General features: G+C 41.0%; 1 protein-coding gene across 2 annotated transcripts in view; it reads right to left on the reverse strand.

Moving 5' to 3' along the window:
• ZHX3 (zinc fingers and homeoboxes 3) overlaps nt 1-15,693 on the reverse strand; it is a 56,009-nt gene that overhangs the window by 24,376 nt on the left and 15,940 nt on the right. For both annotated transcript variants that reach the window (XM_081948353.1, XM_081948354.1), the window contains exon 2: nt 1,949-2,055. The gene's annotated coding sequence lies outside the window, so the exon portion shown is untranslated. The remainder of the gene's footprint in view (nt 1-1,948; nt 2,056-15,693) is intronic.

The following is a 15,693-nucleotide window of genomic DNA, read 5'->3' on the forward strand; positions in this document are numbered from 1 at the left end:
CTCAATCTTCACAACTTTAAAGTGTTGAGAACTTCAACTCACTGCTTAAAGTTGTCATGGTTGAGAAATACCATTCCCTTCCTCATCCAATGCTTAAATGGGGACGTTTGAGTTCAATTGCTTAACTCACAGAATTTTGAAACAGGTACTATTGTTATTCCCTAGGAATCATTTCCCCTAAATAGGAAGCTGCTTTACTAAGTCAGACCATTATATCAAATATAACACTCTGTACTGTACATGCTAATAATGACTTTCTAGAGATTTGGGCATGGATTTAAGCACGCCTGCCAGTGACGAAACCTATGAATGTAGGTTGTGTGCAAACATTCCATTGTGACTTAGTGATGGAGAGTTTTCTTCTCTAAAAGAAAGCAATGCCAACGGGCGGCACCTAGGGGTAGAGCCTTCTCTGTGATGGGCCCAACCCTCTGGAATGACCTCCCCCCTGACATCAGAACTACCACCGACTTCCGCTCCTCCCGACAAAAATTAAAGACTCACCTGTTTCGATTAGCCGGCTTGGCACACTCATAGTTTTATTTACCTCCTGGCAGATATTTTAATTGGAATTTCTGGGGAACTATTTTAAATTTAATTCTTTGGGGTATTTTTAGGGGTCGTTTTTTAAATATTGTATTTTAAATGCTTTACTTGAATGCACAGTCTTTATAACCTCCTCCATTTAAGCATTTAAGCATTTAATTATTTAAGAATTTAAATATTTAAGTATTTGTTTATTTATGTATTCTTTTTATGTATTCCATTGACTGTACACCGCCCCGAGTCCCTTTTGGGAGAGGGGGCGGTCTAGAAATATGAATAAAAGTAAAAGTAAAGTAAAGTAAAAAAAGATATTGTGCTTATTCAAACTGAAAAATCTCAGTTTAGAGCAAAGTAGCAAGAAAGCTACAGTGAATAATTTCAGTCAAAGTTATGTCAGCTTGTTGTAAAAGCACTGAACAATGCCAACATGTGGATTTTTATGGAACACTAAGAATAAACTAGCAAGATGACAGAGGCAATACACTTGATGAGCAAGAGTGACACAGGCCTACCTGAATAGATATCAGGCTATTCAAGTGCCTACCTCGAGACAGAGGCTGAGGTGCCCTATTATTTCACCCCTATTTACCCTTAGTCTACAATGGAATTAAAATTACCATGAGTATCTGCTACTTGCTGGTTTTAACGGCTGCTTTTGATTTTGCCATTATCTTTATTAAGTTTTGTGATTTAAAGCTTTTTGTATACCACTTTGGTTTTAAAACTATGCTTTGGATAACTTAAATAAAGTACACAAGCAATGAAATGTTTATAGGCTAAGAAGAAATGGCCCCTTCCAAAACAGAGAGTAGCAAGGATGAAGCATCTTGTGATCGAAAAACATTTTTTTTTTAGTTCAATGCAATTGTCTCTCCGATGAATATGTGCAGAGATATAGCCTCATTGCTAAAACTCCTAATGATGTTGAAAGAAAATTGTCTGTAGTTGCTAACTAAAGAATAATGTTGGACTTTATCAGAAAGATAAGTCTAAAACTGTGGTAGAACTATTGACAAAAACCCTTTGAAGATACCAGTCTGGCTTTAAAAGGAGAGAAACAGGTAACAGATGTCACCTTCTTAAATGTATTCTCCCCCTGTAGTCTTAACAGTGATTAAACTGACATCAAGAACATCAGTATAATAATATTTTAACCATCTAAGTAAAAATAAATGAAAAGGGAGAAATAGGAGAGTTTCTTCACTTAGCAGATTTTTTAAATATATACATATAGTGAAATATAACGGCATTTTAAAAAATCCACAAATAAAAGCTGAAATGCATTGTACAATTATATACCATATACTGTATGTATTTCTATCACAAAATTATGATGAACTTTTGATCAAATTAAAGAAATTAAATCTAATTTAAAAAACCAGTAAAAAGGAAAATGTGATACCTGAAAAATAAATGATTTCTCAGTCTAATTCTTTTCAAATTCTCTTTTTTTCCTTTTAGGCATCATAAGATCTTTTGTATCTTGGCAGCTGCATTCCAAATTCAGCCCTGAAAACATTAAGAAACTTCATTTTAATATAGAAATTATTAGTACTATTTCAAACGAAAGGAACAATTTATTTTTATTTAAAGTTAAACACTAGAGATTATTGTATATGTATATGTTGTATATCAGAATTTATTGTATATGTATCTATAATTATCAATTTAAAATTAACTTAGTCTTCCTCCCATTTTGATAAACATCATTGTATTTCTTAAAAATGGCAAAGACTCAAACATTTCTCCTCATAATCACATTTATGTTAATCATTTTTATATCATACATTTTGATTCAAGCTTTCTTTGAATGTACTTTTTCTACACACTTCCTTAATATACATTTTTCTGAAATACATCCAGAATGTATCTTTATATATATATATTCTCTGCTCTGAAAATATCATCTTAAAATTCAGAAAGGTCGGAATACAAGTTATTTATATTTTAGCTCACAAATTGACAGAGGTGATAATAGCTAGATAAATCTAAAAAGTGAAATGTGACCCCAATTATTTTCTTTCCCATTTCTGTTTGAAATCAGCCATTCATTCCCTAGCATTGTTATAACTCCTTAATGAACTCATCTGTGGGATAATTTGAAACACACAAATAACTTTTCTAGAAATATAACAGAGCATTCTGTCTTTATCTCGGAATTCATGAGGAGATAGAAACGAACCATCTTGATTCAAGGTAAGTTCTGAATAGTAATCCAGCAATGCTCTTTTTTTGCGCTGCTTACCTAGATGCCACTTTCCTTTTTATCTTTATCTACTTCCTTCCTCCCTTCTTTCTATTTTCTGCATCATTTTGCTATCAGGTTTTCCCTCCCTACTCTGTTCCCAAACTATGGGAACTGGAGATTAGTTTCCAAAGCATATATAGTATGGAAAGAACCACCTGCAAGTGACAAGCAGACATAGATGCAACAGCAGTTAATATAAAATCCATTGGACCTCTATTGAATTCCTATCATCTTGATACTTTGTACACTTCGTGACATGCAAGCATCTTGCTCTTCTCCTGTGATTAAATTTTACCAAATGCTAAACAAATAGAGAGAAGACGCGTTTTCAGCTCTGACAGGACAGTTGGGAATGGAAGGATTTCTGCAAGGGATATAAATCCTTCCATTCCCCACCATCCTGTCAGAACTGAAGAAGCTTCTTGGATGAGAAGCGCAACGTCTTCAAAAGCAAAAACAAGGAAGTCTAGTTGCCTCCTGAAAAAGCACCTTTGGGACCATGGCTATCTGATGAGTTAAAAATGTTGAAGTAGCTGTTATTTATTTAGTACATGGCACATCATACGTGGACTAGCAATCGGTATTAACATTTCACCTAGATTAGTAAAACACAACAAAATATAAATGCTAAAAAGATCTATGTTCAAATGCCAGTGTCTATCTAACCGTTGAAGCACAGCATCATTTATATTTTTAAAAAAATCAGATACAAGACCGGTTTACGGACCGGTATATGCCCTCAGTTTACACGATATGATCTATAGCAGAGATCTTCAAACTTGGCAACTTTAAGACTTGTGGACTTCAATTTCCAGACGCTGATGAGGGAAATTTTTTTTAGTGTTCCCTTTTGCTAAATTGTTTGTTTGTTTCTTTCTTTTCTTGGGCGGATTTTTCTTCTGTTGGCGCAGTTTTTGCGTGTTTATTCTCGCCACCTCTTTTTTTCAATTTTTCAATTCCTCATAATTAACAGAGCGCAAATATTAAACGGAGGGTTCGTTCTAAAGCAGGGGTCCCCAAACTTGGCAACTTTAAGACTTGTGGACTTCAACTCCCAGAATTCTCCAGCCAGCTGGCTGGAGAATTATGGGAACTGAAGTCCACAAGTCTTAAAGTTGCCAAGTTTGGAGACCCCGATCTACAGTTTGATGTAGGATCCCATAGCCAAACTACTCTATAGACTTTCCTGGCTCTCAAAATACATGGCAATGAAGCAGATGTTTTCACCATTCAGACCAAGATCAAAAACATTCTAATTCCAAGAGATGCCAAGCACATTTCTCTTGGAGAGTTCCATGCAGGATACAAAAGTGTCAGTCTTTCTCACTCCACAAAGTGTGATAATCAGAAACAGTACCAGTGAATGTTCATGCTTAATTTCAATACCGTGACTAGATATTAGAGACCATTGGGTTGATTGGGGGGGAAGGGGGAGGGGGACAGACTAAACTGGACAAGCATCAATTATTTAAATGCTACAAACCAGCTGCTGCCCAGGTCATTTGCTTACTGAAATTCCAAATGCCATAATCAACTAGTCAAGGAATTGTTTAGATAAACTCATACAGCAAAATAAATAAATAAATAAAATTATAAGCCTTTAGCTATAAATGTGCAGGAGTTAGTAGGAGTTAACAGGCAGCTGTGATTTTTGAACAGTGTAAGAAAGGGGAGAGGGCAGCATGGCTGAAGATGTTTTACCCTTTTATAAACCACTACACATATTTATTCAGTTAAGCTTTTCTGTATGCTGCTTTTCTACTCTACACAGAGGCTTAGCATTAATTTATTGGTTGGTAATACTTGAATTTGGGTTGAAAGGGATTTTATTATGAAGCATGTGAACAAAAATAAGTGAACTAGCAGCCGTGGTGAGGGGGGCGTTCCACCAGGTTCGCCTGGTGCGCCAATTGTGCCCCCTATTGGACTGGGATGCCCTACGCACAGTCACTCATGCGCTGGTGACGTCCCGCCTGGACTACTGCAATGCTCTCTACCTGGGGCTTCCCTTGAGATGCACCCGAAGACTACAGCTGGTCCAGAATGCGGCCGCGCGGGTGATTATGGGGAGTACGAGATACCTCCATATAACACCTCTCCTGCGCGAGCTGCACTGGCTCCCTGTGGTCTATCGGGTGCGTTTCAAGGTGTTGATCACCATCTTTAAAGCGCTCCATGGCACAGGACCTAGTTACTTGCGGGATCGCATCCTGCCCCATACATCCCTACAATCAATCCGCTCTCACAGAGAGGGACTCCTCCGGGTGCTGTCCACTAAGCAGTGCCAAAGGGCGGCGCCCAGGAGCAGGGCCTTCTCTGTGATGGGCCCAGCCCTCTGGAATGACCTCCCCCCCGACATTAGGATTACTACCGACCTCCGCTCCTTCCGTACAAAACTCAAGACCCACCTTTTCCAACTAGCTGGCCTGGCTCAACTATAGTTCTATCTCTAATCCTCCTGGCAATTTTAAACTTTTTACACTTTAAAATTTTAAATTGGGGTATTTTAATTTTTAACCTTATTATTGTTGTTGTTTTTGTATTGTAACAATTGTTGTGACTTTATACCTCCTCCATGTAATGTCTAATCATGTAATGTCTAATCGTGTAACATGTGATTTATTTATTGTACGCCGCCCCGAGTCCCTTCGTGGAGAGGGAGCGGCTAACAAGTCTAATAAATAATAATAATAATATTACACTGTAATATAACAGAGGAATAATAAAACAGATAGTCCATGGTAAATAAAGATAGCTCACAATTGAAATGCCCCGTCCATCTCTCTGCAGAAATTGGATGGTAGCAGCAACAAACGTGAAAGAGGAACAAAAACATTAAAACCTCTGTCACAATATTAACGTTGCAGCTCAGTGTTTCTTAGACTTGGCAGCTTTTAAGATCCATGGCATACTGGTGTAGGAATTCTGGGAGTTGAAGTCCAAACAACTACAATAGGGAAGCTTTAGCAAACCTTGTTAATGGCCATTTTATTTTTCAGTCCCGTGGAATGTACCGTTCCCCATACCTTGGATCTGTAATGAAATTTTATATCTTGGCCCCATAAACCAAGAAAATAAATGTTTTTCTTGGTTGATCACCAATCCTGAGCTTCTATGCAAAATTAGAAGAAAATGTTCCAATGCCCAGCTCTTTACATTTATTTGTGTTAATTATACCTGGTATATTATCATCCAGTGACTCAGTTCTTAAACTCTTACATCTGCTAAGTCTGTATAATTTGCTGTCATTTGAAAACTTGATACTCTTTAATCCATGGCAATTATTAACATATTTAAGTAAACAAGAATACCAATATAGAGCCTTACAAATTGCCATCCTTCACACTGTCTGTAAACTATACATTCTACTCTAGGTAAATTGCAAGCAATTAAAAAAGCAACGGGAAACCAAGTATTAGCAGGATCAGTGACATCCACTGCAACTTACAGTAAATTCTGTTTCCATTATGATTTTTTAAAAAACAAAAATATTGTGAGATTTCAGAATCCTCAACTAAATGTTGCAAGATATGGCCACATAGCCTCCCACTGAGATTAATAAAGCTTGTGCAATATTTGGAAACTACTTGAAATTTAAGCCACTTTTAAATAATTGGTAGAGAATGCCCAAAGCCTAAGCATTTTGTCAGCTGCTTATTCCAGATTCTGTTCTCTTAAGTCACAACTATATTTACAGATGCTTTTAGTGAAGAACTTTGTCAAATGTTTTTCACCAGTTCAAAATAAAATTGCTAATACTAGAGGACAATTTCCAAGAAAATTAACCCAAGATGATTTACTGCAGAATAAACCTATTACATAAAAGTACAATATGCGTTAGTGCCTATCATTTGAGCAATGTGTTGGACGTAAGCAACACAAGTTTAAAGAAAAATATGCCACTTTTGGGAAGACAAAATATATAACAATAGGAAAAGTTTTATACATTACTGTCTCTTGCCCACAAAAATAAAACAAAAAAAGATAAGGTAAGATTTATAACAAACTCTCTTTTGTTTATTCTAATGCTGATAACATACTGTTTATACTTCAGATAAGAGTTGTTATTTGTCCTCTTTTCTTTATCAAATTTCCTTGCAATATTGCAACAACAAAGTAGGGAAAGATTCATGGAACTGGAAAGTAATATATCCCTCATTAAGTGACTGGTTTATAGTGTTACACTCTGAAATAAAACTTGATCTCCAATACAAATTGCATGCCTGCCATGAATGGTACCTCAATTATGCTATGCATAGTCTAATTGCAATGGTTGTATACTTGGAAAAATAGGGCAAAAAATGAAATAGTCTATAGAAAAACAATTAAAATTCCTTATTGTATGTAAGTTATAGAGATATGTACAAAGTTTTGTATAAATGCAAGATGATCACAGTAAAATGATATAATTTAAGTAGTGTTTCAACAGCTGTTGTTGCTTCAAATATCACTAAATTTGCTTCAGTCTAAATAAATTTCCAACCATATTCACCAGCTTACGAGATATCTAGTATACATTTTCAGTATATCTACAAACAATGTTTGTGTGCTGTATATGAAATGTGCTTTTCAACTTTTAGTCTCACGGGGTGTTCACTGCATAAACTCAGGCTACACTGTAAATGTTTCTGAGGTCTTTGACATAATCACACGCTGACATTGCCATTTTCCATGCAACTGGTAAGCCAAATGGTATATCATGCTTGTGGGAAACAATCCAGAAAATCATTGCCATGATTGCAGATTATGAACAAAAGCAATCAGCCAAATGCTCAATTGACTCCACTCCCAAGATAATTATTATTCACCTTACCCCAAATGGTTCACATTTTGTTTAAACAAACTCACTTTTCCCAAATCAAGTCTAAATGATCGCTCAGTACTTGATTTGAAGCTCACCAGCTACTTACATCCCATCCTTGACTCCAGCCCCACCCCATGATCACGTGAATCACAGTTTGGGCACTTGGCAACTTGCTTGTTTACAACCAGTTGCAGTATTCCAGTGTTACATGACTGCAACTTGCAATGTTTATGTTTTCTAGCAGAAAATAGAAAAGAACAGCCATTGGGTATGCTGGACTTCCTTAAAGACCATGCGGTTTGTTTCACAACCACATGATTCACTTAATGACCACAGTGATTTTACTTTGGGGCTGATATTTAAAATGATCCTGAAATCGAGTATAGCCATGTGGTGTCTCTACTTATGATGACAATGACTTTCAACTTAACTTCCAGGTTCCATTGTTGTCGTACATCAAGGACTATCTGTATTTCTTATTGTTACATGCCGACCACAAAATTTTCTTCAAAATCTTTTTAAAGGTTTTTAACAAGTTTCCTGAGTGGTAATTGGTTTTGCTTGGCAAACAAAAGAAGCAGAATCACACATTCACAGAGTTTTTCCATTTAAAAAGGACGTATTTGAGAGGAAAGGCTATCTTCCTTTGCTTTTTCAAGCTTTTTGAAAATTAAATGAATCCAACCAGTGGTGGGATTCACTTACCTTTGCTACCAGTTTGCAAATGTGAGAGCGCTCGCGCACAAGTTCGCTTTGCTCACACGCACCACCTGCGCATGCGCAGAAGGTTGTGGATTACGTCAGGGTGGGTGGGCGGAGCCTCCAGCAGCCGCTGCAACCAGTTCACCTGAACTGGTAAGAACCAGCAGAATACCACCTCTGAATCCAACTATTTAGAAATCAGTGAATTAAAATGAATTAACATGAACAGAAATAGATGGATGCATGCATTTGTGTATTCTGATTTTCATTGGTTGGCAGAGAACCAAGTTCATGTATTACATTCATTATTCTTTCTTTTGTCATGGGATTACCTATTTATAGCTTTCCTAGAGCTTCAGTTTTATTATTAGGCTTAGGTTTTGACTTCAATTTCTTCGTATTAAGTGATGACATTTATTATGACTAAACATGGCACAACCGGGAGATACTAATTTTTTTTTGCATTGTTATATCACATCTTGGAGGACTCTCTTTATGAAATAAAAGAAACAAGCCCTAAACATTGGTGCGGTTTCTTTTCTCAAGCTCTCTTTATGTATCAATAGAACCCTGAGGAAGCTTTGATAACACTCAGTATCAAAGATATGCAAACACTCAGGAAAATCTGAATGGGGTCAATACTTCTTCATGGAACTCCCTTGCAGTGATCAAGCCCAAATTGCAGTCACATTAAATCACCCTGCTCTCAGGACTTACATTTTGCATCGACTGTACAATTAAAGAACTCTTAAATCACCCTGAGTAACACATACAAAAAAACTTTGCAATAGCTATTTAGTGATGTCATTTAACAACACACATCCAGACAATGCTGCTGACTAACTACTGAAGTGCATAATTGTAGGATTAATTCTTAGAAAGAGCAGTATGCGCAAAACAGTCATTATAGATCCCTTTTCCTTGGAAAAATCCATACAGTTAACCATAAGAATTAGACCTAGGGCAGGTTCTTATTACATCCTGTCTTACATACCAGTAGAAGAGCATGATAATTAATCATTCAAGTCTAAGCTCAACTGCAGATAGCAAGACAAACAAATAAATCTCTAAATTTCTACTGTTTGGACCTGTCCTCTAGACAATCAATGTTCATTCTGATCCCACCTACAAACAATGAAAATACAGGTAGCCCTCAACCTACGACTATTTATTTAGTGGCTGTTTGAAATTACAACAGGATTGAAAAGAGTTACTTATAATCAGTCCTTCATTATGACCATTGCAGTACCCCCGTGATAGGGCTTTTGGCAACCAACACGTATTTACAGTCGTTGCAGTGGCCCAGGTTCATCTACATTTGCAACCTTCCAATAAGCAAAGTCAACATTTGAAACCTTCCAACAAGCAAAGTCAACAGAGGAAGCCAGGTTCACTGAAGGATTGCATGACTCATGTAACTGCAATGATTCGCTGAACAATCATTGTTAAAACAAACCTCATAAAATTTAGCACAACTCATTAAATACCCACCTTGCCTAACAATGTCTATGGGATTTTCAATCATCCAAGTCATGGCTGTCCCAATGTCTCAAGTACCTTTTCCCAAAAGAAGACTTTCCAATATATATTTTTTAAAATTTGGGATCCAAGTCATCGAAAAATCAATGACCTGAATCAGTGCTCCCCATTCTTTCCGGATTGGTGGCCTGTTGCGGGGGGGGGGGGGGGGGAGGGGGAGAAGAAGGGATGATTTTGTGTGAGGGGCAAGTGTGCATGTGTGCATACATGCAGTTTCGCTTGTGTGAGCAGCGGGTGCACACACACACACACACCTCTTGCACAAGTGGGGTGGTGTGCTGGTGCCCATCACCCACACAAATGAACCTGCATGCATGCTTATGTGTGCTAGCTCACCACTCACAGAGCCTGGTTGTGAATAGGCCACAGCCCAGTAATGGACTGCGGCCCACAGGCTGGGGAGCCCTGACCTGGATGATTGAGAACCTCCTTAGGAATTCTGATCTACTAGAAGATAAGCTTGAGTGATCTTGGGCCAGTCACTCTCTCTCAGCTCCAACTCACCTCACAGGATGGTTGTTGTGGGGAAAATAGGAGGAGAATGACCGTTGGCTTACCTGAATGGTGGTTCTCTAGGCGCTGCAGGAGTGTCCGAGCATGGGTTAACTTCAGCTTGCTGCCCAAGACTGAGTTTAAATCTTTAGTGTAGCCATGCCTCCTGCTCCCTTTGGAGGTCAGTTTGAAAAACGAGGAGGTGAAGTCCAGAAGGATGTCGAAGAAGGTGAACTATGTCCTCAGGAGAGGTGATTCGGCTCCACCAGATTACCCCAGGGTGGGGTTGGACACTCCAGCAGCGCCTAGAGAACGATCATTCAGGTAAGCCAACGGTCATTCTCCTAGGCGCTGCTTGGAGTGTCCAAGCATGGGACATACCCAAGCTATATAGTCCCAGGGTGGGAAACAGAAACAGTCCGTTGTTCCGGAGCTGCTAAGACTCACTGCAGGACCCTCCTGCCAAAAGAGGCCTCCGCTGCTGCAAAGGAGTCCAATTTATAGTTACAAACAAATGGGGATGGCGAGGTCCAAGTCGCTGCCCTGCATATCTCTTCGATGGGCGCCTGGGTTGTCCATGCGGCTGAGGTCGCGGCGCTCCTCGTGGAATGAGCGGTGATGCGAGGAGGAACTGGCTGGGTCTGATGTTTGTAGGCCAGTTTAATGCAGGTGCGCAGCCAACGCCCAATAGTCGAAGAAGAAACCTTCCTGCCCATTGAGGTGGGCTGGAAGGAAATAAAGGATTCGGACTTGCAAAAACAGGCTGTCATCTTCTTATATATGCGTATTGCCCATCGTACGTCGAGTTTGTGCCAGACCCGCTCTCTGGGATGTCTGGGATGTGGGCAGAAATCACGGAGAATTACTCCTGTGACTGGTGGAACAAGGTGTTGACTTTAGGGATGAAAGAGGGGTCAAGCCGAAGAATGACACTGTCCGGATGCACAACACAAAGGTCCTCCCTGATCGATAGGGCCGCCAAGTCAGAGATTCTGCGAGCCGAAGTGATTGCAATGAGAAATGCAGTCTTAAACAATAAGTGGCGTAAAGAAACAGAATGAAGTGGTTCGAATGGAGCAGAAGTCAATGTCTGCAGAACAACTGCCAGGTCCCAAGTCGGGTATTGGTGGACCGTTGGAAGACGTAAGTTGGCAGCTTCCTTCAGGAAGCTATGAACCATGGGGTATCTGCTAAGCGGTGTAGAATCATCTCTGGATAAGATGGTTGCCAAGGTGGCAGTCTGCCTCTGAAGGCTGTTAGGGGTAAGACCTTTGTCCAATCCGTCCTGAAGGAAGTCAAGGATTTGTGGTATAGTTGCGGCCGTGGTGACAATTTGACGCGGTAGACACCAAACTGAAAAGGCAGTTCAAGTAGCGTCATAGATGCACACCGTAGAGGGAGTCTAGACGCCTGAATGGTGTGGCTGACCCTGTCCGAGAAACTGTCACGCCTCAGGAGTTCCCCCTCAAATGCCAGATGGCCAACTGGAGCCATTGAGGGTCCGGGTGTTGAATGGCCCCCTGGCTGAGGGATATCTGCTCCTGAGGAATGCGCAAGCTCTTGATCACGGACAGCTCGACGAGGTTGGCGAACTAGGATCTTCTCGGCCAATGGGATGCGACCAGCAGCACCTTGGCCCCCTCTAGCAGGATCTTCTTGATCAACTGAGGAATGAGGTTGAGAGGGGGGGAGGCGTAAAGGAGACTTGAAGGCCAGTGACATCGCAGGACGTCCGCCCTCTCTGCTCCGGGGCATTGGTAGCACGAGAGAAACCGAGGGAGTTGCGTGTTCAACGGACTGGCCAACAGGTCTATCGTCGGAAGATCGAATCTCTCGGACAGTTGGTGAAAGAGAGATGGAAAGAGCCACCATTCTGAGTTGCTGATTGTCGTTCTGCTCAGCTAGTCTGCCGTTGTGCTCTCCTCCCCTGAGATGTGATCCGCCTTCAGCGACCCCAGGTGGCATCCGGCCCAACGCCAAATAGCCTCTGCCTCCAGCATCAGGGCCTTCGATCAAGGACGTGTGCGCCGGATATCTGCTGGCGGAAATGTCGAAGTGCCAGCCTGGCCGCCCTGAGCTCCAGCCAATTTATATTGTGGTGACCATCTGTCCTGCGTCACCTGAATCTGAAAGTGGGCACCCCAGCCGTACAGGCTGGCATCTGTTGTTACTCTTCAAGGATCCAGAGCGCCTGGTTGCAAAGCCACAGCAGACGACGCGAGGTCACATTAGAGGTAAGGGCCCTGACTGAGAATTTGGTGGCGTTAAGCAAACCATCGGCCGAATACTCAATTGCCACGATTATTTCGTTGACATCCTGGCGCGACTTAATGTCACTAGCCGGGAGAGTGGACAGCAATTTGCGCAGCCAAAATAGTGCCGCCCTACCAAAGTAGGAAGAGGAAGCCTTTACGGCCCACGGTGTGGCCATGTGAGTTTTGTGACAGGACTTCTCCACCCTCTTGTCCTCAGCCTTAAGTCCTTCCAGCAGGTCAGCTGGGAGAGACGAATTTGAGGTTAGGGACACTATGGGGTCGTCCACCTGAGGAAGATTTAAGATATCCTCCATGGCGGCCTCCATAGAATACAGCTTCTTATCCACCCCACTTGGATTTGCCATGGAACTCGACTGGGCCCATTGGCACTGAATAATGTCCAGGAAAAACTGGGGAGGTGGAACCAGCTCCTGGAGGGGAGTGGTTTCTTTGAACAGTCCTGCATCTAGATCCTGAGTTCCATCTACTGGCTTGTTGCCCTGATCGGTTGAATTCTAATCTGATTGGGCGGGAAGCCCCATTTGGATAGAAGAGGCCCTAGACTTGGTAAGAATGGCCCAGAACATGGAGGGTTTGAATAAATTCGAAAATGCGAGGACGTCAGGGGTTGGATTCTCATCCTCCAACAAATCTGGGGCATCTTGACCGACCTCCTCTATGTCAGATGCTTCACTGACAGACAAGGGGGGCAGAGGGGAGACCCTGCCAGCTTGCTGCGGGGATTAGGAACCTTTGCCTTGGCTTTGGTTTGGCCTGGGAAGGGTAGGGAGAGGCCCAATTGCTGGATACCATCAGCAATCCCTTGAGATATGGCCCTTGCAACCACCTACTTCATGGCTGTGGTCAGCTCGGGGGTGTGATCCTGGTCCTGGGGAAAAGCCCTGGTGACAGGCCCAGAAAGAGGGATTTCCTCCTCCAATAGGGAACCAACCTCCTCAAAGTACTCCTCCTCTAGGGACGAGGCTAAGGATCTGGGAGAGGCTCTAGAGGGGTTGGAGGAGAACCCAAAGTCACCCTCCTCTACCATAGATGGGGGCTCATCTAGATGAGGATCTAGAATGGGAGGATCAGCAGGAATCCCAGCAGGTGGAGGGAGATCCTGTTGAAGCCCTTGGTTGCCCTGAGCCTTTTGAAACTGCTTTTCTAGGGCTCTCTGGCGTCTCTCAGCCAGCCTCTCCTCTGCCTTGGACCCACTCTTTGTTCTAGGCTGCTTCCCTTTAGTGGGGCATGCTGCACTGGCACCCTTGGCCAAAGGATTGGGCTGCGCTTGCTGCTGGTAGGCCCTGCCTGATTTGCGGCCTTCTCCATACTCTTGCTGGTCATGGTGAACTCTCAGCCCTCAAACCTCGGTATTCAGAAGGTTGCTTGGAGTAAGTAGAGTCTCTGAGGCAACGGCGCGGCAGGGAATGCAGCAACAAAATGGTGCCAATAGGAGAAGTCCTCAGGGCGCTGCAGATCCGCGTTGTTAATAAAGACAAAGAATGGCCCAGAAAGCCAAACTCCTTGTGGCCTTCAATCAAGATCTTCAGGGAAGGGGGAGGCCTGCCTGGAGACCCAGGGCAAGGCCACTTGACCAGCATCCCTCCCGGCAGCGATCTGCTAAGGGACTAGGCTGCAGCAGAGTGAATGGGAAAAAAGCGGTTTGGAAATCCAGCTTGCTATTCAAGGACTGGAAATTCAAATACATCCTTTTAGGGCGACTGAGTTTTTCAAACTGACCCCCAAATGGAGCAGGAGGCATGGCTACACTAAAGATTTAAACTCAGTCCTTGGGCAGCAAGCTAAAGTTAACCCATGCTTGGACACTCCAAGCAGCGCCTTGGAGAAGGAATGTGTGTTGGACATGCTCTTTAAGTTATTTATTAAAAAAAAATGGTGGGATATAAATAAATGTGACTAAGTTATTATATTTAAAGATGTATATACTTGCAGCATTCCCTCACACAATGCATGCACATCAAACAGCTGTTTCTCCAGCAACTGTGAAATTTGATGCAACTCTTAAAAAAATTAGATTACCAGATATTCAACAATAATTATAGATTTTTGTAATTATTCTGTGTGCATATATATATATATATATATATATATATATATATATATATATATATATATATATATATATATATATATATATATATATATATATATATATATATATTCATTCTAATAAGATACATTAAATAAATAGTTTAAAGCAGCAGGGAATGTCAAGAGAAAAGCTAAAACACAAGAATATGCAGTCTTATGCAAATAATGAATAAAAATACTGTAAAACAGCAGTGAAATAGTTCAGAAAAGAAAAGAAATGTGGATTCTGATGACTGGTGTTACATCACATACAGAAATGTTTGTAAGAACATTTATAACATACACATGATTTGTTACATAGTATAAATTGTAGGAAAAAGAAAGTTTTTCTCTCTTCCTCACTTTTATATGCACAGAGTAAGCTCAATTCCCAATTTCACTCAGTTTTACTTCCTCTGCAGACTTGCTGTGAAATATCCCCAATAAAATGGAGATAACAACAGAAAGATCAAAGGTTAACCCCAGTTCAATATTCACAATATGTAGGAACTTTATAAACAGTTATTGAGAATTTCTTCGGGCCTAAGTCTAGCAAACATTGCAATTACAAACAATGCTACATAACAATTACTACAGCATGGAGAATTTAGATCTTTCAGTTCTGCAAAGTATATTATAATAGCTTACGGGACTCAGAGCGTTTCACTTGATCAGTGTTATCTTCTCTAGTACTTTAAAAGCAAAAATGCCCCCTTACTTTAGACCTCTGGAAAAACAGCAAGAATAGCATTATTCCTGTATCTTCCAACTAAACTCAGACTTGGAAGTCACTTCTACAATATTTATGCAGTGTTCCAATGCTATTTGGTAACTATAACAGCAGAATGAGGTTTGTGATGTCATAGCAAACCCTACATACTGCAGGTAGGTTTTCTGGACTCACTCAGACACCCCTAGTCAAATTGTTGATCAGAACTGAATAACAGAGGTGGAAGGGACCTTGGAATCTAGTCCAACCCTCTACTTAGGCAGTAAACCCAGCCCAAATGGAAATT

Source organism: Natrix helvetica (assembly GCF_964273705.1).
Source record: "Natrix helvetica genome assembly, chromosome: 3".
NCBI classification, from domain to species: Eukaryota; Metazoa; Chordata; class Lepidosauria; order Squamata; family Natricidae; genus Natrix; species Natrix helvetica.